The following is a 23,707-nucleotide window of genomic DNA, read 5'->3' on the forward strand; positions in this document are numbered from 1 at the left end:
TTCAAAATTTGTGGAAAGGACAGTGTTTTGATTCACTTTATATCAAGTTGTATTCTGCTAGAGTTTTAACTATAACAGAGTTTAGGTACATTACTTAGAACTAAGTTGGAAAACTTCATGTAAGTCTACTGTACACTATTCTACTCAGAACAGAATATAATGGACATGGCTGCTTAAGTCAAGACAGAAATAGATGTTGAGGTCATACCGTAGCAGTGGGATCAAAAAATGTTGGTAAGCTCATGTTTAAAATCTTAAAACAAATACCAATACCTTCATATCCTCGCAAAGGTAAAAAAAACACGCCTGTAAAGTAACAACCCTAAACTATTCCCTGTGTCGTATAAAGCCCTTTAATTATTTTCATTAAAACACATCATGTACCTACTCAACTATACTAAGGCAATTGCGCAAATACGTTGTCAGTATTTGCCCCCAATTACATTTATTTACAAGAAAAATGTTTGCCTCATTACTAAACAAACCACGAAATATTTACGTCTGAGTTTCAGCTTACAAAATAATTCTAGATGGATTTGGAAAGCTTACTTCGTCACCAACACACTTCGGGCGCCTTTTGTGCGCGCAAAGCCGTTTGGTTTGCTAAATCAAAGGGCCTAATTAGTGCTATCTACCGTAATTACGTTTCAAAGTACTTGCTACGATCCATATAAAACATCTAAACTTTTTGTGGTAACATACGATATGTTAGGCTTATTAAGGTTTAACTGCATATTAATCATTAGGATTATGATAATTTGGTAGCTATTCTTTTTAACACATGACGCAAAATAGATGCGTAATAACTTCTAATACTTGTTTGTGTGTTTGTCGCTCTGTCTGTAGTGTCATAGTTCTAGAAACAAATAAATCGATTGCATCTTTTTCATCGTCGTCAAGTCTTAACCGTCTCACTTCTGAGCACGGTTCTCCTTTCCGAATGTGACTCGATCCGATACTACTATACTAAATACTTGTCACAGTTAAATGATAGAAACTCCACAGCTAACCCCTTTACAAATCACATCTTCCGAAGACTGGCATTCTGGGTGATCGACGTTGTGGATTATAATAGTTAAACTAAAGTCTGCCATTGAATGCTTCGATCTCCAATGCGGCTGAATGAGCGTCGCCGGTTTTCAAACTGACATCCATGAATACACTGTTAGTCTCCGTTTTCTATAGAATATTTTTATCCTTTATGTTCCCAGTGGGCGTGTCACAGACGTAACATTTATGCGAACGAGTTCGGCCAACGATCACAACAACATATTCATAGTTTTATATTTTATTGATAACACTAGAACTTTTTTTTGTCATGGGGGAACCTCCAGTGCCGTGGGAACGACGATGGGTTATGTGGGATTGTTGCCCACTAAAACTCTTTATTTTGTGCTAAAACCTTACCGGTGGCCGTCCTCAGTGCAATGTAGAGGACTCCGGCATCTCCAACGGAACACAACCAGAGTCCTCCGAGCGCGGTGCCCCTATCGAGCTCTGCCCTGGAGGAGCAAATATCGCTCCTCCCGCTCCACCTAGAACTTGTCAATACCTATGAAACCAAAAAAGTGATTAATCAAAAAGTACATAGGTTCGTGAACTATTTTACCGTGGCCTACTTAATATTGATAAAACATTTTGAAAAGTCTGGCTTTTTCAAAGTTCTTATTTCCATGGAATGAAAAGTATGTTATATGTAAACTAATGTATTTTAACGTGAATTTTGCGCAAATATTTTAGGAAAGTAGCACCAGTTACGTATTTTTACCCCGAAAGCATTAAATTTTAAAGTTCTTACAATAAAGAGCACAGGCCACGCGAGGTTCCGTTTAACGTAATGATATAATATTTTTGGAAAAATTAGAATAAGTATAACGAGACAATAAAAATAACTTATGATTAAGATACAAAATATTATTTTGAAGACTTATTCAATTAATCAAGCGTATAGGTTCTTTACGATTTTCGTTCATCATAGGTGATGATTTAATTTTTTTTATAATATAAGAGTAGCAGACGAGCATGCAGTCCACCTGATGGTAAGTGGCTACCGCCGCCCATGGACATCTGTAATCAACCCCAGATAGGATTAGGTATTCCTACCTGAGGTCGGCCGCAGATGCGCCGCCACCCCTAAGGACTAAACTGGAAGGTCTCGGAAAAGTTTGTCTCCCTTACCACACCCTTCAAACCGGAACACAGCAGCGCTTAACATTGCTGTTATTAGGTAGACATAGGTGTGGCGGTGGTGCCGCCGAAGTCGAACCACAAAGGGCTACCACCTTGAAATTCTAATAAATACATATTCTAATAAACACATAAAGCAGAGGTGCGTGCCTGGGAATATACGAGTCGTTTCGGATTTCCCGGCTGAGGGGCCAAATTTCAACTACATTGTCACTGCTCTATATACTATAGTAGTGATGAATACCTGAATTTATCTATAGTTTTGAAGGTAGTAGAACCCTTGTGGAAGCACCACCGCCACACCTACTTCTGTCTTATAACGGCAGTATTAACCGCTATTCTTTACCGCAATAAAGGTTGAGGTAAGTGAGGCATGCTTATTATACTCATGCATAAAGTAGATAATCTTTAAGACTTTCTAAATTTATCTGATAGTTCAGTTACTAAGGCAAAGTTGTAAGACAAGTGTATCCCCAAAAGCTCACAAATTGTATAAATATTTGAGCATTCCCAGCTGCTCAAATTTCCACCAGCCTAAAGTAAAAGCCTAAGTTTTTAAAGTTGTTTTTTTATCAAAGGAGCAAAAAACAGGATTGTGGTAAAATTGTGCGTATAAGTATTTGAAGTAACTCATTTAATATCGGGTGTGTCGTGTCACATGTAATTGTTACCATTAAGAACTAAGGAAGAACGCCTCCCTATTGACTGTCTTACACTTTGCGAATTCAGTCAGGATGTTGCTTCGAATTACAATAAACTAGTCTTTGCCCGCAGCTTCGCCAGCGTTTAAAAAAAATAATATGACATATGAACATACATCAAACTGAAAATTCGTACCTTCATTGGAATGAAAGTGGCGCCATCTGGCGAAAATTGGTCGTACCAACTTTGAGACCTTCGTGGGCTCGTGAACAATAACTTTGCTAAAGATCATCACTTGATCAAATGCATAGTTTACTATTCACTTCGTACTAATATCGATTAAAATAATCGACGTTTTGTTCCAAAAGATCGATTCTCCGATTAATCGATCTTAGATCGCCATCCCTATTTCCCGTGGTATTTCCGGGATAAAAACTATCCTATGTCCTTTCTCGGGTCTCAGACAATCTGTTTACAAAATTTCATTACAATCGCTTTAGTGGTTTAGGCGTGAAGAAGGGACAGACAGACAAAGTTACTTTCGGATTTACAATAAAGGATAAGGATTTACTAACGTACTTTACTATTTAAGTACCTTTAATTAAAATTAAACTTTAATTAAACCTAATACGTACTTTCATTAAATTAGCCCATTATCAGTACACGCTATCCACGTTAACTGATACATTTTCAATTATAGCAATCTATAATTAAACTGGTTTATTATAAATTAGGTTAGTTAGTTTGTTGTTACTTTGTTTATATACCACATTATTTATTTATCTGTAGGTAGGCGGAAAGAACTTTTAATCTGCCGAAACTTGGGATATATTTTCTTAAGAATGAAGATTTATGCAACATTATGCTTAAGAGGCTCGAATACCACTCGCATAAAACAGAGAACTCGCGACAGTTATTAACTATTTAAACTTAGATGTCAACTAAAATTCTGAAGATTGTCGCCTGCGGCACTTTTTAAAACTCCGCAGAGAATCTGCTTACGAAAGTTTGCAACAGAGGTATTATTTAACATTTACACTTTTTGCGTCTGCTTAAGCGTTCTTTTTGTGTTCAACCATGTAAACAAATGCAGATTCTTTTGTTTTTACAAGTTAATTTAAGTTTATTGAAATTTTGCGTTGCTTTTTAGGATTCTGTATTCAAATGGTTCAAAACTGAACCCTTGAAATTAGTCCTTCCGTCCCTTGCAATACTACATATAATACGTTAGTATACTTTATAAAATTTGTGGAATTATGAGTTTGTAACAAAAAATTGTAACGCTGTAAACCCGTGTCAGCCAGCCTAAAAGCTTTCCATGGCTTTAAATCAGTATGACGTCACACTATTCGATATGTCGTCATAATATTAAAATTATAAAAGAGAGTATTTTAAGCTATTTTAGTTGTCAGATATACGTACCGTGAGAAATAAATTTCAATTTAACATGTTAACCGACGTCATTTTAGAATATTTCACTATCTAAGTATATAATTAATAGTACCTACTACTCTTCTTTTAATTTCCTCAATAGTAAACAAAACGCCAATAAGTATTCATATTTGCATTCTTGAACTTCCTAGCGATAGAACTATAAGATACGAACGAAGAAACATTTCCTGGCATAAGAATCAAGGCAGTCACCTACACAAACAATGTGCGGGTGCTACGTGATTGCGTAATTAATTTGCATCTGTCATTATTTACTAAACCACTCAATATCTTAGGTAATCGTATAGATAAACTGTGAATGTCATTGTGTTATTAATTGTTAGTAAAACTTAGAAACTCGGTCCTAAGTTTAACTTCCAGACTGGCACCTTTGATTTTTCTAATGTGCGTATTACAAAATAATTATCATTTGCTTTTACAGACGAAATCATTGTTAGGAAACCTTTTTTTTGTTAACGAGGGGGAAACCTTCAAACGGTACCCGACGCCATGGGAGTAACACCGGGTTATGTGGGATTTTTACCGCACTAAAATCCCCCCGGTAGCCGTCCTCAGCGTTTGGTGGAGAACTCCGGGATCTCCAACAGAACACAACCGGAGTCCTCCTAACGCAATGCCCTTCTATCGGGCTCTGCCCTGGGGGGAGCAATTACGCTCCTCTCACATCCCCTGGTGATTACAGCGATATGCGTCCACACAAAACCGCTGTCCTTCCCGGGGTCGCTTGCTGGACGGTTTGAATTGTTAGGAGACCTGCACACCTACGAAAATCCAGACTGCTTAAAAACATAGTTTATATCATTTTCACAATTTGGTTGAATCCAGTGATATATTATATTAAAATCCGTTAAGTCGTTTGGGCGCAGGTCGTGTCCAAAGGATGAGACATACATATCTACTTTAACCTTCTTTTACTCTACTTTACTTTTTTTGAGTAACCAAAACCCTATCCTAATTGGACCAGTAGTTTTCGAGAGAATCGCGGATATACAAACTTACATACATAGCGATTGAATACAGAAGCTCCTTTTAAAGTTGGTTTTTTGTTAGTAGAGTATTTGAACAATCATACTGTAAAGTTTATAAACATCTGACGCTTTTGTAGAGCTAAAATTGGCGCTTATTCTTTATTCTTAGCTTGCTGGTTATCCGAAAGTCATTACCAGCTCATTTATGTCTTCAGTCTCAACAGATGCAGAGAAAGTTTCGGTAAGGAGGACATTAATGTGCTTTTTCTGGTGTAAGAAATGAAGTACATATTAGTATCCTTTCTTTCTTTTATTTTGTTTTAAGTTTCGGAAGTTATATTTATTTGTCGATAGTGAGCTTTTCTGCTACGAAGTTACACAAGAAGTTAATGATTTAGTCTATTGATGGATTGAATTGAATATTGATAGTTTGAAAATGTTGTTTGCTGTGTAAGAATATTGTATTATAGTTATTGCAGTTTTGTGCAAAAAAGTGAAGTTTGTAACGTCCTAACACGTTTACGTAGTAATAAATATTTGCGTACAAAAAATTCTTCAATTTGGATTATTCACTGGAAAGTATACTAGAATGGAAATGGAATAGAGTAGAACAAATAAATAATGAAACTTATATTTACAAACTATACTTTGAAATAAAGAACAAACACAACGTCTAGAATTGTAGCAACGCAATCTCAATTCACAAACCTTTGATGTTCGTAAAGATAAAGATAAAAGATAAAGCAGTACAATTTAACAATGAGATTGTTTACCGTCGTTTAAGAATTGTTGGTCAAAGTAAAAATATAAATCTTCCGTAACGTTCCCACTTTCTTGGAGTTTAATATGAAATCAGGGACAACAATTTCGATAGCGCGCCCGAGCGTAAAGTTTCCCTGAGTGTCTAATGACCGGCAAGGTTTTGCCATTTGCTGTTCAACCATAAAAATGTTAATTCAACTGCCGGAGGAGTGAAAAACGTCGTAAATATTGTGAGTCCCCCACCTTCCCTAGCGTTTAAGTCGTTACGTAATATCCAAGTGGTTAACAATTGATTTTAAAAATCTAAGTGTAGCTTGAAGGTGGTAGAACCCTTTGTGGTTCGACTCCGGCGGCACCACCGCCACACCTATTTCTACCTAATAACAGCAGTGTTAGGCGCTGCTGTGTTCCGGTTTGAAGGTAAGGGACGGTGGTAAGGGAGACAGACTTTTCCGAGGCGTTCCAGCTTAGTCCTCAGGGATAGCGGCGCATCTGTGGCCGACCTCAGGTAGGTATATTTAATCCTATCTGGGGTTGATTACAGATGTCCATGGGCGGCAGTAGCCACTTACCATCAGGTGGACTGCATGCTCGTCTGCTACTCTTATATTATAAAAAAAAAGTTTGTAATCTTTGTGCAGGTCTCGGGAGAACTTTAAGGTGTGTGCTATTTTACAAGAAGTCACGGATCTGGCACCTCTGGGTTTTCGAAGTCATGTATCATAATCGCCAACCCATTAGTTTAGGACACGGATCTTCTTACAAAATGAGAATGGTTTAAACTGTCCAACATCCATACCGTAGAAGTACGGATTTCTATACGGGCTAAACTTGTTTGAGAATTTCCTGTAGAAATCTCAGGTATGTAGGATCATCCCAAAGTTACCTTCTCTATAAAAGCTCAGGTCGCTTAGCGGATCACGTAGCTCAGAGTGGACCGCAGCGTGTCCGTTGAATGTCTAAGTCCAAGAAGTTTGGGCACTCAGGAAAAATACGTCCAAAGTGATCTAATGAAATTCAAATTGGAACATAATAACGTACAAGTAATTTGACGTTCATAAAGCATTGTTTAAAAACGAATGGCTACAATGGTATCATGATTTAATAACACGCATAACGTATTTGCCCTGTGTACAAAATAACATACAAAGTAATTTGACGCCTATAACACTTTTACTATATATGTACATTATTCAACATCAATGGTGTCATTATTTAATAACATTCTGCATACAACTTTTTAAGCGGATTTCTATCAACGGACGGCACCGTCGAATGTCCAAGACGTGGGGCACTCAGGAAAAACTACGTCAAAAGTGGTCTAATTAAAATATAAATTTAACCAAATAACATAAAAAAGTAATTTGACGTTCGTAACGAATTTTCTTTGAATTATTACTTAAAAATGCCATGTCATTACATTAATGGCATAATTATTTAATAAAATGGATAACGTATTTGCCGTAAGTTCTGCAAACAGCTCTTTAAGTAGATCACGTAGCTCAGAGTGGATGGCACCTTGTACGTTAAACGTCTAAGTTTAGCACTAGGACACTGAGGAAAATACATCTAAAATGATGTAATGAAAGTATAAATTGAAAAAAAAATTAACGTTTGTACGTTAATTTGACGTTCGTAACGCATTTTCTATATATACTTTACTTAAGACCAATGGTGTCATTATTTAATAACATTCTGCAAACAGCTCTCTAAGCGGATCACGTAGCTCAGAGTGGACGGCACCGTGTCCGTTGAATGTCTAAGTCCAAGACGTGGGGCACTCAGGAAAAACTACGTCTAAAGTGGTCTAATTAAAATATAAATTTAACCAAATAACATAAAAAGCAATTTGACGTTCGTAACGCATTTTCTTTGCTTAACTTAATAACGCATTCGTTGTTAAGTCATAATCACCATGTCATTACATTAATGGCATGATTATTTAATAACATGGATAACGTATTTGCCGTAAGTTGTGCAAACAGCTCTTTAAGTAGATCACGTAGCTCAGAGAGGATGGCACTTTGTCCGTTAAACGTCTAAGTTTAGCACTAGGACACTGAGGAAAATACATCTAAAATAATGTAATGAAAGTATAAATTGAAAAAAAAATTAACGTACAAAGTAATTTGACGTTCGTAACGCATTTTCTATATATACGTTACTTAAGACCAATGGTGTCATTATTTAATAACATTCTGCAAACAGCTCTCTAAGCGGATCACGTAGCTCAGAGTGGACGGCACCGTGTCCGTTGAATGTCTAAGTCCAAGACGTGGGGCACTCAGGAAAAATACGTCTAAAGTGGTCTAATGAAATTAAAAATGAAACAAAATAATTAACAAAGTAATTTAACGGTCGAAACGCATTTTCTATATACGTTACTTAACATCAATGGTGTCATTATTTAATAACATTCTGCAAAGAGCTCTCTAAGCGGATCACGTAGCTCAGAGTGGACGGCACTGTGTCCGTTGAATGTCTAAGTCCAAGACGTGGGGCACTCAGGAAAAATACGTCTAAAGTGGTCTAAAGAAAAAGTAAATAGTAGAAAATAACTTGGCTTTCTTTTTAAATGTTTAATACTAAGTATGAAAGTGGTTTCAGTCTATTCATAATCTACTTGTGTTTTTAGTGAATTCTATTATATAAAGTCTGGTGTAAAGTGCATATGATTTCAATTCATAGCCTTTACTTCGTCAATACTTTGAAAAAATTTAAACTCAGGTTGTAAAATTTGAAATGTCATAATTTCTCGCTAAAAGTTAATAAAGAAGTCTTTCTTGCTGTCAAATGCATTTTATACCTTGGTATAACTTTTTTATGTAGACGATAATCCAAAATATAGTTTTTATGTATGTTTCTTGACCACATATTATAGAGAAGGAACTAGAGGTAAATAGATATGGCATTATGTATTACAATATTTGAAGAATTATGTTACGTGTATTTAATATTATTCGCTGTATTTTGACTTGTCACATGTGAGTACGGTAATAAAACAAAGTAACAATATTACATTTGTAAACAAAAACAAAGTTCAAACGTAATTAAAACATCAGTTTTTACGGAGACCGTAAATCAAGCTTATTTGAAATTTATAAAGGGCTCGCGACGGCGCTCTGCTAATCTTATAAATTATGAAAAACAACGAGAAAGCAATAAATTGCAATTCAGTTACTCGACACGGGTGCTGTAATGAGCACTAACTTGCTTCCCGACCCAATTGTCTTGTAGCTAATCATGTTATATTCGTGCAATATACCGAACGTTCTTAGAGTAAACAAGCTTTGTTAATGTTTTTGTTTGGTATTCCCTTTGACGTTTCATATAGATTTATGTTAATTTAGCTTCTTTGATATTCTATAACATATACAGAGTATACACTCTAAAGAAAAATAATCGTACCTGAGGGCAAATCGAAAAAAAGACAGTTTATCAACGTACAATAAGGTTAGTATTTGAACGAATAAAAAACTCTCTTTTCTCGTAAATTGTAATTCTAAATGTTGGCCATTTCTTTCAGTTACAGAAAGACCTAAGATGTAGACCATACATACAATCAAACCCATAACACTGTAACAAATATCAAAATAAGTTGTAATAATATAATTGTTATGATTTGATTGTTCTACTTTTGTAAAAGAAAAAATGTACCAAAAGAAGCTCAAAACATATTAAATTTATCTTTATTAAATAACCTACTCGCCTATTTTCTGCCTCTAGCAAGCGGCTGAAAAGTATAAATAACATTTTTGGCAAAGTCAAAAGTCATGATCGTTTTTAGAAGATTATTTATTACTTTTGTCACGGTACGTTTAACGTTCATGATTGAAAAATTAAGTGCCTTGTTCCCAAAACCGATTTAAATTGCCATAAGCGAACGGAAAATGTGTTGATATTTCGAATAATTCCCGAGACCGACATTAGCTAACTCAACAACTCGTATTAATCATTTTAGTTTATCGACAAAACATAGAACCCTAAAGACCCACCCCAAAAGACCCCGATAATGTGTATAATATGTGGTAGGTAGTAGGTAGGCACTCTCAATTAGGGATGGCGATCTGAGATCGATTAAACGAAGAATCGATCATTTGGGCCAAAAAAATCGATTACTTTAATCGATCTTCAGTAATGGATCGATTCAGTGAATCGATCTTTCATCCTAGAAAACGGAAAGTCGATCTTTTCGAAGTTGGTTAAATGTGTTAAATACATTTTTTGCTGACCGATACGGATTTCAGCAGATATCAGATTTTCAGTGTTTTTTTTAGCTATGTTCGCCCTTTTTAACTGAAACGATTGAAGATCGATTTTTGAGAATCGATTCTTTGTCCTCGATTATTAGTGAATCGATCAATTGCACTTCGATTAGGGTCGATTCAAGAATCGATCTTTTTTGAAAGAATCGCCATCCCTACTCCCACTGACAAAGGTTTCATTTGATCGCCATTAGTTCAAGTTTGCCTTCGCTCGAACTGTCGTGAGCTCTTTGTTTCCTTTGCTCTGTGTTTAGAGGACCTTAAATACCATTAGATGACGTCCTTTTTGTAACACGTGTCCGTATTCCGATTCTATCATAAGTTATTGTCAAATGTCAGTGAAGCCACAGATATTAACAAAGAAAAGGTTAAAGTTAATTATTTCACTTCTGTACCCTTAGTATATTTTATATTTGTTTACGTATTTCCCATAAATTTCCAATCAGTCTTATACAGTCCGCTTGGAGCGCTGATTGCAAATGTATGGGCAAATACGTAAACAAATACCAAAACAGTCATTTTTGTCAAAACGTAAAAGGGTACTAAGGGTAGGTAAGGTACTTACTGCTCTTGCTACCCCGGGAAGGACGGCGGTATGTGTGGTCGCATACCGTTGTAATCACCAGATGTTGTGGGAGGAGCAAACGCTCCCCTAGGGCAGAGCCCGATCCGGGCATCGCGCTTGGAGGACTCCGGTTGTGTTCCGTTGGAGATCCCGGAGTTCTCCAACAAGCGCCGAGGACGGCCACCGGGGGGCTTTAGTGCGGTAAAAATCCCACATAATCCGGCGTCGCTCCCACGTCTTCGGGTACCTTTTGAAGGATTCCCCCCTCGAAAAAAAAAAGAAATAAAAAAGTTACTTACTGCTATAGAGTGTTACTACTAAAATATTGGAGCTAAACTGTTCGTCAATCTTGAAATTTAAAGGTGGTAGAGCACTTTATGGTTCGATTCGGAATGTATCAGCGCCACACTTATTTCTACTTTATAACATCAGTGTTAAGCGCTGCTGTTTTGTAGGGTGGTAAGGCTGATCCTCAGACGTTTAAAATGCTTCGGACGAGAGCCAGCTGGCGCGCGTTAAGACGTGAGCGGCTACAGGAGCCACGGGGCGCACGCCAACGCGTAGTCCGTGCAGTACTGCCCAACTTCCGAGCATGGCTCAAAAGGAGGAAATGCGTCACCTACCGGCTGACATAGACGCTCACCGGACATGGCTGCTTCGGTGAGTATCTGCATAGAATAGGCAGGGAAGCGACAGCGCAGTGCCACCACTGCGGGCATGCCCAGGATTCCGCGCAGCACACGCTCGAGCACTGTCCAGCGTGGCAGTCCGAGCGGCGGATCCTGGTGCAACGGATAGGACCAGACCTCTCCCCGGAGGCTGTCGTCGCGGCAATGGTCCGTTCTGGCGAGGCGTGGGATAGCGTGGTTGCATTCTGCGAGCGCGTTATGCTCACCAAGGAGGACGCCGAACGGGCCAGAGAGCGCGCCGATCCCGCGCGGAGAAGGAGGCGCCGAAGGCGCAGATAGCGCCTCCCGGCGCGGTGTCCTTGTAGTCCCGGGACTAGAATAGGGCTACGGTATCCCCTGCCTGTCGTAAGAGGCGACTAAAAGGGGGCTTACGGGGTTGCGGGCGGCAAGATTGGGAGGTCGAGCCGTCCGGCAAGCAACTCCGGGAAGGACGGCGGTGTGTGTGGTTGCATACCGTCGTAAACACCAGACGGTGTGGCGAGTCCTGGAGCTTACCTGGGTGGAGCCCGAAGGGGCGACGCGTTCAGAGGACTCCGGTTGCGTTCCGTAGGAGATCCCGGAGTCCTCTTGGCAACGTAGAGGAAGGCCACCGGGGGGGTTTTAGTGCGGTAAAAATCCCAAAAAAAAAAAAAGGGTGGTAAGGCAAACTTACCTATCCGAGACGTTCCAACTCAGTCCTCAGGGCTAACGGATTGATAGCCCTGGGGACTAAGTGAGGAGTCCGTAGCCAACTTCAGGGTTCATTACAGATATCCATGGGCAATAGTAGCCACTGACTGATGGACATGCTCGTCTGCTACTCCTATATTATACCAAAAAGAATAGTTAATTGTATCAGGCGTTACTTTGCGGAAATCCATGCTTTTAACTTAAGATTAAAACTACTTCGCAACAATCCGCTACAAATATGTATGATGGTATATATTTTAAACCATGCAGTATGTACCACCCTGGGTATATATTTTAAACCATGCAGTATGTCCTCAAAGGATGCGTGCAGATGCAAAAATTAAAATTAAAAATATACACCACCATACATACCACCACCAACACGTGTTTCGTTCCAAAACGAAGCATCATCAGGGTAAGTTGACTCTAACCGTCTCTAACCGTCACGAAGTAGTTTTAATCTTAACTTAATACCAAAAAAATATAATACCATAATATGTGACGTTGTTTACGTTACGACGTATAACAATATGATCCCTACACAACACAATAGACGCCATTTTTTATTCCCAAACCTGACTTTATTCTACCACCTATCGTGACGTCATCAACGTTATTCATTACGAATTTTGTCACGTCCGGGGTCCTGTACACATTGTATTACAAAAGTTAAATGAGCATAAACATTTAACTTTTGTATCCTCCGGCTTATAAAGAGGATATAGACATAAATTAACACACTTTTTAGGGATCCGTAATCAAAAAACGGACCCTATTACTTAAAATTCGCTGTCTGTCCGTCTGTCACAGGACTCTCTCTCTTGAGCCTTAATAGGTAGACACTTGATTTTTTACAGAGTATGTGTAAGAGTGGTCTCTGTAACATAAAATACTACAATTCGGCGCTATTATTCGGCGTTTTTCGCTTTATCTATTGAAGCACAATAGACAGTTAAAATTTTCATAATACATTTACTTCTATGGCGGCTATTTTTTTTTATAATATAGGAGTAGCAGACAAGCATGCAGTCCACCTGATGGTAAGTGGCTACTGCCGCCCATGGACATCAATAATCAACCCCAGATAGGATTAGATATTCCTAAATGAGGTCGGCCACAGATGCGCCGCTACCCCTAGGGACTAAGCTGGAACGCCTCGGAAGTCTGTCTCCCTTACCACACCCTTCAAACCGGAACACAGCAGCGCTTAACACTGCTGTTATTAGGTAGAAATAGGTGTGGCGGTGGTGCCGCCGGAGTCGAACCACAAAGGGTTCTACCACCTTCAACTATGCTATGATAACATATACTAAAAAATGAAAATTTGTACGGAACCCTCCTTGTACGAGTTCGACTCGCACTTAACCAATTATTATATTTTCCGTGGTGAATAACGTGGTTTTATGGAATTGACTTTAACCTAATCTAACTTAAACATTAAATCTTGAAGCAAATTGATTGATTCTGAGACCCATGTCATTACCATGACATTAGTGAAAGCTACAGGGGTTCAGGCAAAAACGTCACGGGATTAATTTTAGAACATGCTCCAAATACATTTCAATCGGGAAAATTAACTCAACCTGGATTATAGGGACTCTACGAGTATATTTCAAGGAAACTCACATTGTAAGTAATTAAAACTGTTCGATCTGGTGCCTATATCACCCTTCCTTCGTCGTACCACTCGCCGAAGGATGAGATTCCATCCACATCAACTGGATCCGTGGCGGTTCTCCACGGTTCGGTTTGCACGGACATTTTTGCCGCGAACGTGGAAAATGTGGAATGAATCCTCCTGACTGACTGACTGATGACTGATGAATGACTCCTGTTGAATGACTCCTGAGGTATTCCCTGAACGCTATAACAGACTCTTCAAGCGGGGTGCAAAAAGAGCTCTCCTTCAAGGCCGGCGACACATTGGCGACTCCTCTTGTGTTGCAAACATCCATAAGAGACGGTGACTGCTTACCACCAGGTGGCCCGTTTGCCTTATCGTTAGGTATAAATTGATATAAAAAAAATGTTAGCTCTTGGGTCTTAGCGATTGTGTATAAATAAAACATTGTATCACGTGCACGGCTTTGTCAAACAAAAAGTTCTGTATTCTATCCCCAGCCAGATAATGAAGTAGCAGACGAGCATGCAGTCCATCTCATGGCAAGTGGCTCCTGCACCCTTAGTTACGACAGAAGACAGCAGTACTTAACACTACTGTTACTAGTTTTATTTTATAATATAGGAGTAGCAGACGAGCATGCAATCAAACTGATCGTAAGTGGTTAATGCCGCTCATGGACATCTGTAATAAACCTCAGATAGGATTAGATATTCATACCTAAGGTCGGCCACGGATGCGCCGCTACCGCTGACGACTAAGCAGGAACGCATGGAAAAAGTATGTCTCTCTTACAACCCTTTAAACAAAAACACTGCAGCGGTCAACGCTGCTGGTATAAGATAGAAATAGATGTGACGGTAGCGCACAAACAAAGTATCGAACAGAGAAGGTTTATACAATCTTCAAAAGGCATTTTTTCTCAGATAAAACTATATTCTCACTCAATAAGTAATGTACATACTTCCATCTAAAACCAATAACTTTCATATTTATATTCTTCACAGGGACACAACTCAAACAAACACTATATATTTCGAAACATATTGTTATTGCTGTAACAGTTATTGCGATGGTAACCTCCAGTGTGCAATAAGGTAATAACAGCGCGTATGTAATTGCTAATTGCTACTGTTTATTAATATGGCTGACAAGTAACGGGCTGTAGCTTTGACTAAATAGCACGAGAATTCTCTATGATGTTGATATAGATATAGATATAGATATAGATATAGATATAGATATAGATATAGATATAGATATAGATATAGATATAGATATAGATATAGATATAGATATAGATATGTAAGTGTATATTTACTTGAAATAGGTAGAAATCTATCTAGTATATTAATACATTTTAATAATGTTAATACAAGTCGATTTAATTGCTGGTGAGTTGCAGTCTAACGGAAAACTATATAATGGATTGTCAGAAAGAATAAATAATGCGGTTTTATTGAATTTGAATCTTTTATTACATAACAGAAATAATTTACTTGTAGATATAGATATCTATATAGATAGATACTGTTAGAAATCTATTCAAATTATTTTATTATTATTATTCAAATAATACTAGGTAATTAATTATTTTGCGTTATATTCATGTTTTTTTTTAATAATAAGTCCTTATTTACCTAGTCACTGGCTGTTAAGAGTGTATAATCATAGCATAAATAAATAATAAATATAGTTCAAAAAACTAAAAAACACGCTTTTATGATAAAATTAACTAAAAAGTAGAAAATCTAAATGAATCTAGGAATCAATTAAGGAACAGTAAATAGTATAATTGTGAAATAAATCTACAAAGTTTGAACGAAATCTGGCCGTTTAAAGTGGGTCAAAATCGCGCCCAAAGAAGTCGGTTACAAACATACAAACAAACATACAAACAAACATACAAACATACAGGTGAAGCTAATAAAAAGCGTGTAAAAATAAAAGAAAACGCTGTTGACTTTGGAGTTGTATTTTTCGCGAGAATAAAAAAACAGTAAATCGGTAGAAGAAATAGGTTTATTCTTTCAATATAATTATGGAATTATTATTATACTAGCTGACCCGGCAAACTTTGTACCGCCTCAAAATCTATTTATCAAATATATTTCATATAAAATATAGCCTATATTACTCGTGGATAATGTAGCTTTCGAATGGTGAAAGAATTTTTAAAATCGGTCCAGTAGTTTTTGAGCCTATTCATTACAATCAAACAAACAAACAAAGTTTTCCTCTTTATAATATTATTATTATAGTATAGACTAAAGATCTTTAAGATTTAAACTCGTTGAAGAAAACTCAATCTTCTAATAGCATCACTTCTATTTACGTAGATCTTGTAAGAGGCTAAGGGATTAAACCGAGGAGATGGGAAACAGCGTCTTCCTGAGATGTTCGTCTACTGCGGTTACTAGAACAGCTAAGCTTTATCTAGGGGGGTGTTATATCCGGTTGTGCACTTTGAGTGATAGGCAGTATATTACAAGAGGGTGGAGTTTGCAGCTTTGGGTGGATATAGACTTTAGAGTTAGTATAACCCTTTCTAGTTTGAATCTACAGGCACTACCGTCACAGGTACCTATTTCAGAGTAATAACAGCAATGTTAAGTCCTGATGTATTCTGGTTTAAGGCGTTCAAACGTAGTCCTCAAAGGTGGGAACGCGTCTGCGGCCGACCTCAGGTAGGGTCTTAATGCGGGGTGGTTATCCATCAGCGGCAGTTGCAACTTACTAACAGATAGAAGCTCCTTTGCTACTTGTGTAACTCTGGACATCTGAAGTTACCCCAAGCAGTTTATTTATCAGATCTTTCAAACTAAAACATGCAACCTCGTCTCTACACTGCTATTTTAAGGAAAGAATAATTCCATGTATCTAATACTAAATCCTTTCATACACAGTTAATTCTAACTATAAAAAGGTGGGTTTTGTGTACCTATGTAAGAGGTAGTTAGCCTCAAAACTGTACGTATATGCGAGTGAACCGCCGTGACCGCGGATTACAGTTAGATTAAAAAATTTACTCTGAAATAGGTACATATAATTGTCTAACAAATAAAAGTGTTTATACCGCGCTTAATTCCAACTGACAGTGAAGTTACCAAATAACATAACAATAAAGTTGTGCAAACTAGCATTTCAGCATGTAGTTGTAGTCTGGGGCTAATTATGTACACAAGTTTACAAAAAGGACGTCACGCTACTTACGTAGGTTAGCTCATGTGTGTGTGTGACCAATTTACTGAATTCTTGAAATTAAGATATTGGTCGGTCCGCAATTATTTTTTTTATAATGGGGCGTTTGCCTAAGTTTGCTGCTAGGAGCACAACATCGAAATACATAATCAAAAATATTTTACTTAAAGAACTAGTTTGATTCAATATAACGCTAAGAAATAATTTTTTTAAACGGTTTCTATTGCACGCTTCGTAATGCGCTTGGGGTAGGTAATGTCCCCATCGTGTCAAAGTCAAGCAATTTTCACGACTTGAATTGCTTTTATCACGTATATATTGCACTTTCAGGGTAATATGACTTTACGTATATCAAGAGGAACGCTTCACTCAGAAATATTTTCATACAAGACGCACTGAAAGCCACGATATAACAAAATTTTAATGTAGTGTATAATTATGAAATAAAAACCACTTATTTCTAGATTTTCGTTTTATAATAAATCACATTAAATTCTATTACAGCGGATTTCGAAATTTAGTTCGCAGCGATAATATGACAGCCCCATACAAATACAATACATCGAATCGCGGAAAATTCTCATATAAAGCACTTATCTATGCTGCAATAAAACTCCAATAAAATACACTTTAAGGTTACGAAACGGAAATATACACGCGCTCGTTTCGTTTACCTGTCGCAAACCAATTCCATTTTTCATTTATTGAAAATTTTTTCCTTGAAATGTCTCACCTGTGCCCACTAAGCACGAAAATCCAATTTCGTCTCGCGCTTTGCTATTTCCAAGTTAAATCACTGTGTAGATGTTTTGGAGTGAGTTTGCTTATGCAAAGGAAAGTGGCTTGCTAAGTAAGAGACTGCTCGAAGATGAGAAGTGAAATATGCTTCTTTGATTTCGGTTTGCATTGGGGCGGTTAAAAAATTACATTTGTAAATGATGACATTAAATAAATTGAATTTAATGCTTGGATTATATTATTCGATGTATGCCTGTGATCTTTCAGACTATGCTGTTGAAAGATAAAATTATTTTGATGTACATAATAAAGCCTAAATTAAGCAACTATATCTATCTATGTATCTTAATATTAGGAGGCTGCCGTTAATTGACATTTTTACCTAACCCCCGAGTACCTGTTACAAGAATCCTAGACTACCTAGAATCTTAGACGATCACAGATGAGCCAAGTGGGAATGAGCATCTTCTAAGCAAGCGTACAGCGACAGACATGTGTCTAAACATGTCTGTGCTAACAGCATATTTCTACGCATCATGTAGGATAACTTGGACCACATGTAATAAGGTGAAACATAGTAGGATATAATATAAAACACCCATTAAAATATATTTTTAAATCTTTGTATTTATTTCCCGCATTCAAAGCTTATCCTTATGAAAGTATTCTATCGATAAAACGTTATATACAAGTATAATACTTAAGCGCGCTTGCAGTACAATGACCATGTTCGTGACTAGGAAATTTGAATCATTATAGTACGTTTTGGTCTAGTATTATCTTATGACACACATGGGCAGTATTATCTTACTGCCTATGTGTGTCTTAGCACACAACGCATCCTAGTGTGAAGCTGCGAGTGTAGACGTCATATTTATATTTTACTAGCAGAACCCGCGGCTTCGCCCGCGTAAAAAAATATATTATGACATACAAATAACTGTAATCGTAAATTTGTACCTTTAACAATTTTAACGATAAAGCACTTAGCATTAATATTTAATTTTTTTTTCGTCACTGTGTACCTAAATTGGTACCTTTATTAGCTCTAATTAGTGGACTGTAATGAATTTTTTTTTAAAGTATAAGTTTCATGTAGTATACAATAATTATTATGTGGCCCGCGACTTTCCCTTGTGGCCCGTGGGTCTGCGCGTTACTAATAATTGACCAAATGCAAGTCAAACCCGCACCTGGAGGGTTCCGTGCAACCAACATTTTCATTTTTTTAAATTTCTAGCATTTAATATTGTAGCAGCCATTAAAGTACACACATTGTGAAAATTTGAACTGTCTACCTCTAAAGTCTGTCTACCTTGGAAAAATATCGAATAGCAGTTTGTTGTATGGGGACCCCTTTTTGATTTCAACTTTTTTTTATTTTTAGTATATGTTGTTATAGCAGCCACCGTTATGCATCCTCTGTAAGAATTTCAAATGTCTATCTATTACGGTTCCAGAGATAGAGCCCTGTGACACACAGACAGACGGACAGACAGCGAAGTCTTAGTAATAGGGTTCCGTTATTATCCTTTATGTACGGAACCTTAAAAAACCGCTCTTCTGCACTTCAGCACGCGCAATACATTCCCATGTTAAAAATATTTGTTACGACGGCCAGTGGAATTTCGCCCTACACTAAACCTCTCTGCACTCTGTTCTTTTTCCAGACACGCCAAAGGAAGTACTTCAATAACGGTTTTTAAAGAAACTTTCTTTACTTATAGGACCCTAATGGAGTTGTTAAATATTCTGAAACAAATGTATAAACAGAAAGGCATAATGCATACACCCTTTTATAGCCGTCTTAAGGGTTGAACTAAAAAAAAACAGTGACTCAGATGCTTCATTGAGTCCAATGATAATTTTTCATAGTGGTTGCTTTCAAATTAACGGATTATAAAATAAAGTTCCAACAGCTATTTAACGACTTTAAGGATTGATTTTCAAAAAATGGTCAAATAAGTGATATATTACTTACAACCAGAAAGCAAAATACCAATTTTCATAGACTTTGCTTCAAAATCTGCGGACTTCTAAACGAAGTTTCTACCCCTATTATACCCTCTTAAGGGTAGATTTTCCATAAATGGTGTTATAAAAGTTCTATCATTCCCAACCCACATAGGGGTTGATTTTCCAAAAATGGTAGAACTAAAGTTCTATTATATCTAACCAGTAAAGCAATGGCTAACTTTCATAGTGCTGGCTTTCAAAATGGCAAAATTTAAAAAAGCTGTCAACCCCTATTCAACCACATTTAGGGTTGATTTTGGAAAAACCCTTAGATTACATTTTTATTACTTTAAATCAGAAAGCTAAATACCAATTTTCATCCAGTTTGCTTTAAACCTGACGGACTTTCATACTAACTTTCAACCCCCATTTAACCCCCTTAACGGTGGAATATCAAAAAATCCGTTCTTAGTGCGCATCTACATTATAAAATGAAGCTATGTTCCAAATTTCATGATTGTAGCTTCAGTAGTTTAGTCAAAACCTTGATTAATACGTTTTGAACGTGAGTATCTTTTCGCTTTTATATATATAGATAAGTATTTACGTATGCGATACTCGAGTACCAAGCTTGAGTGTGTTCGTTATACGTTGTACGGAGAAATCCACGCTCGAACGAACTTCAACAACGTACTGGGAATTGCAAGTGCAATTTATGATAAGCTCTAAGACGATTATATTTTAAACATGCCCGTCTTTTTATCATTTTTCATATTTCCTTCTGTTTATTCTTCGGGCAGAACTAAGATGGCATTGCCTTTTACTAAAAAGAAGTAGAGTAATATAGTAGTAGAAGTAATATATAAAATACTCTTAATTTGTTGTAGCTTTGTCTTGAAAATAATTTATTTGACCAATATTATATTTCAATTATGTAGTGGCGAAGTCTGTGGCGATTTTTTCTGTAATTTAATTATATTATTAGTATTTGCTTTTGACCAACAATATAAATAAAATAATTGCCTTGTAATTAATTATTCTCAATAGTTCATCTCTTGTTTAAGTCTGCATAAAATTAAAAAAAAAACACCCGAATCCTTTCCGTGTAAGAAAATACTAAAAACAAAGTGACTTGACTCAATACTACTATTATTATTTGGTATAATGGGAGTCCCCATTACGGGATACTTGTATCGGGATTAGGGCGTTTCATAACTAAGCCTTTACAAGCTTTTATTATTATTTTTACACAGAGGCCATAAATGCTTTATGGAGTTAAGAACCCTGTGTATACTATCTGTTCAACCCTCTTTCTAACATCAAAACCTAAAATTAATTATCATTTGTTTTAAGCGTTAAAAGTTTCTTTTATTAATTGCGTTCAATTTCATTTGCATCTTGCATTGTATAATTTCATAAGATAATCTTCATTTTCATTATCAATCTGAATGAGAAATGAGAAACCTAAAATATGAATAACCCATTTCAAAATTTGTCAGATATAAAAAAATGATAATGATTTTTATATTTTTGTTATGCACTCAAGAAATAAGGCAGCTACAGCATTTTTTTTTTCAGATATTTGCAATTTATTTCCAATATACATTTTTCCATATTTTTACTAACAGAATGAATATACAAACAAAATACATAAGGCGCACCAGGGTCCAATTTTATGGGATTGTGGAGCCAGCACCTGTGCCTTGAGGCCAAACGTCGCGGGATGTGCTCGGCCATTCAAATATATTCACGAGCCCCTGACGATTCAAATTTATTCACGAAACACGCCCGCTTCACTATGCTTCTACGATTTCGAATTCGTTATACGAATAACCGTGTAGAATGTGCTGGCTTATATCGGCAGGCTTCGGCAAGTGGGCCAATATAAAACTTGGTTCTCAGGATAGCACATTTATAATGTAGAAGAAGTATCAAAATAGACACCAATAGAATATTGAAATCTGTTAGGTGTTCATTTGTTTACTTCACCTATATATGATTAACCAAGTATGTTTTGTTTTATATCGATAAATTACGATGCCTATTTATTATGGCCAATACAGGATATTGTCCTCTGGAATAATCTTTTTCTCAAAAATTAAGGAAAAGAATTGTTATTCGGATGCTGTGTTTTGTGGGGGCAGAGGACTCACGCTGACTGAGTCAGAGGCACGCGTGATATACTGAGGACATAATTACTAAGAATATTACACATAGTTTTACAGGAAATCTATTTGACTAATTGTCACAAAGTGCAAGCCTTGTATTCAGAGTCCGGTTGCTTTCCTTGCCCATCGTAAATATAGTCTAGTTTATATTGAAATAAGTTGTAGACATATAAATGTGTAATGTATTGTCATTAACTACATATAAAATAAATTTGTTAGGTGGTCATATCTATCTTTCGTCTTCTTTAACAACAATTATACACAAGTGAATACTCATAATATGACATGACACAGAAACTTATTCATATTTATTAAAAAAATAGATCTACGCCGTAAATATTTAAATGCCCTAAAACTGTAAGATCAAATGCTGACATCGCCACACCCATTTTGAGCTTAATTACGCAAAGTACTTCAATTATTCTTAAATATAGTCAACCGTGATTATAACCAACACAACTCGTGTGAACTTGTCGAATTAAAACGCAATGAATTACTAGAAAAAATGTTGAAAATCCAGATTTAGGGTGCTGCTGGGTCCAATTTTATGGGACCGTGGAGCCGACAGCACCTGCGACGTGAGCCAAATGTCGCTGGGACTCGCCGGACATTCAAATTTATTCACGAGCCGAAAGACCCCGACCTCTACTCTACTTATTCTACGTACAAGTACTGTACTATTGGGTAAAAAGTAGAATAGATCCAGCAAAATTGTGTTATAAACGCAAAAAAAAACTTAAAATTAAAGAATAACTATAATACACGAGTTGGTATTGGTAGTATTGGTGGTATTGAAGGTGGTAGAACCCTTTGAGGTTTGACTCCGGCGGCACCACCGCCACACCTATTTCTACCTAATAACAGCAGTGTTAAGCGCTGCTGAGTTCCGGTTTGAAGGGTATGGTAAGGGAGACAGACTTCGAGGCGTTCCAGCTTAGTCCTCAGAGGTAGCGGCGCATCTGTGGCCGACCTCAGGTAGGAATATCTAATCCTATTTGGGGTTGATTACAGATGTCCATGGGCAGCAGTATCCACTTACCATCAGATTGACTGCATGCTCGTCTGCTACTCGTATACAATAAAAAAAAATAAAAAAAAAAATAAACAATTACCCATTAAAATGTCTTTCTAAATGTAAAAAAATTACCTCTAATGCCAAAATCAGTCAAACTCTTTGGCCTGTCAGGTATGCCAAAAAAAAACATACATACTTAGGAGTACGTTTAAAAATGTTTAACCTCTGCAGTCGGATAAAAAATGACTATTAAGCTTTCTTACTGTAAGAAAAGCTAGTGAGAAGAGTTCTATGCTACTATATCCTATACTATGCTCAATGATGTAATAATACTGAGTTGATGATGACCATTGGCTTATTTTTCGATATTACATTATATATCTACGAGTATGATGTTAAAGGTATTAAAAAAACATTATCACAAAGTTATTTTTCTTAAATTGTTTTTCATGAAATAAACAGCGAACGAGCGTGCAGTCCACTTAATAGCACTCACCCGAGGACGCTTATAATCTTCTCTAAATGGGAATTTAGTCCTACCTGAGGTCAGCCTCAGCACCGTTCCCGCGAGAACTAAGTTTGAACACTACTTTGCAGTATTACCGACGTTCCAGTTCAAAAAACATAATGGCCACTTATGAATAGTGCGATAGTTGTCAGAACCCAGTTATTATTCCCGCCGCATTCATTTTGAATTCATATAAAAAGTAATATCGCATTGATTATGACAGGGTATTAAAAATCGACAATCTGTGCCAACGTTCTGCAAACCCGCAAATTAAACCTTCCGCGACCCTTGAATCCAATTT

Source organism: Epargyreus clarus, unplaced genomic scaffold (genome assembly GCF_041222505.1).
Source record: "Epargyreus clarus isolate Ecla_fem2 unplaced genomic scaffold, WU_Ecla_fem_2.2 ptg000014l, whole genome shotgun sequence".
In the NCBI taxonomy this organism is placed as follows: domain Eukaryota; kingdom Metazoa; phylum Arthropoda; class Insecta; order Lepidoptera; family Hesperiidae; genus Epargyreus; species Epargyreus clarus.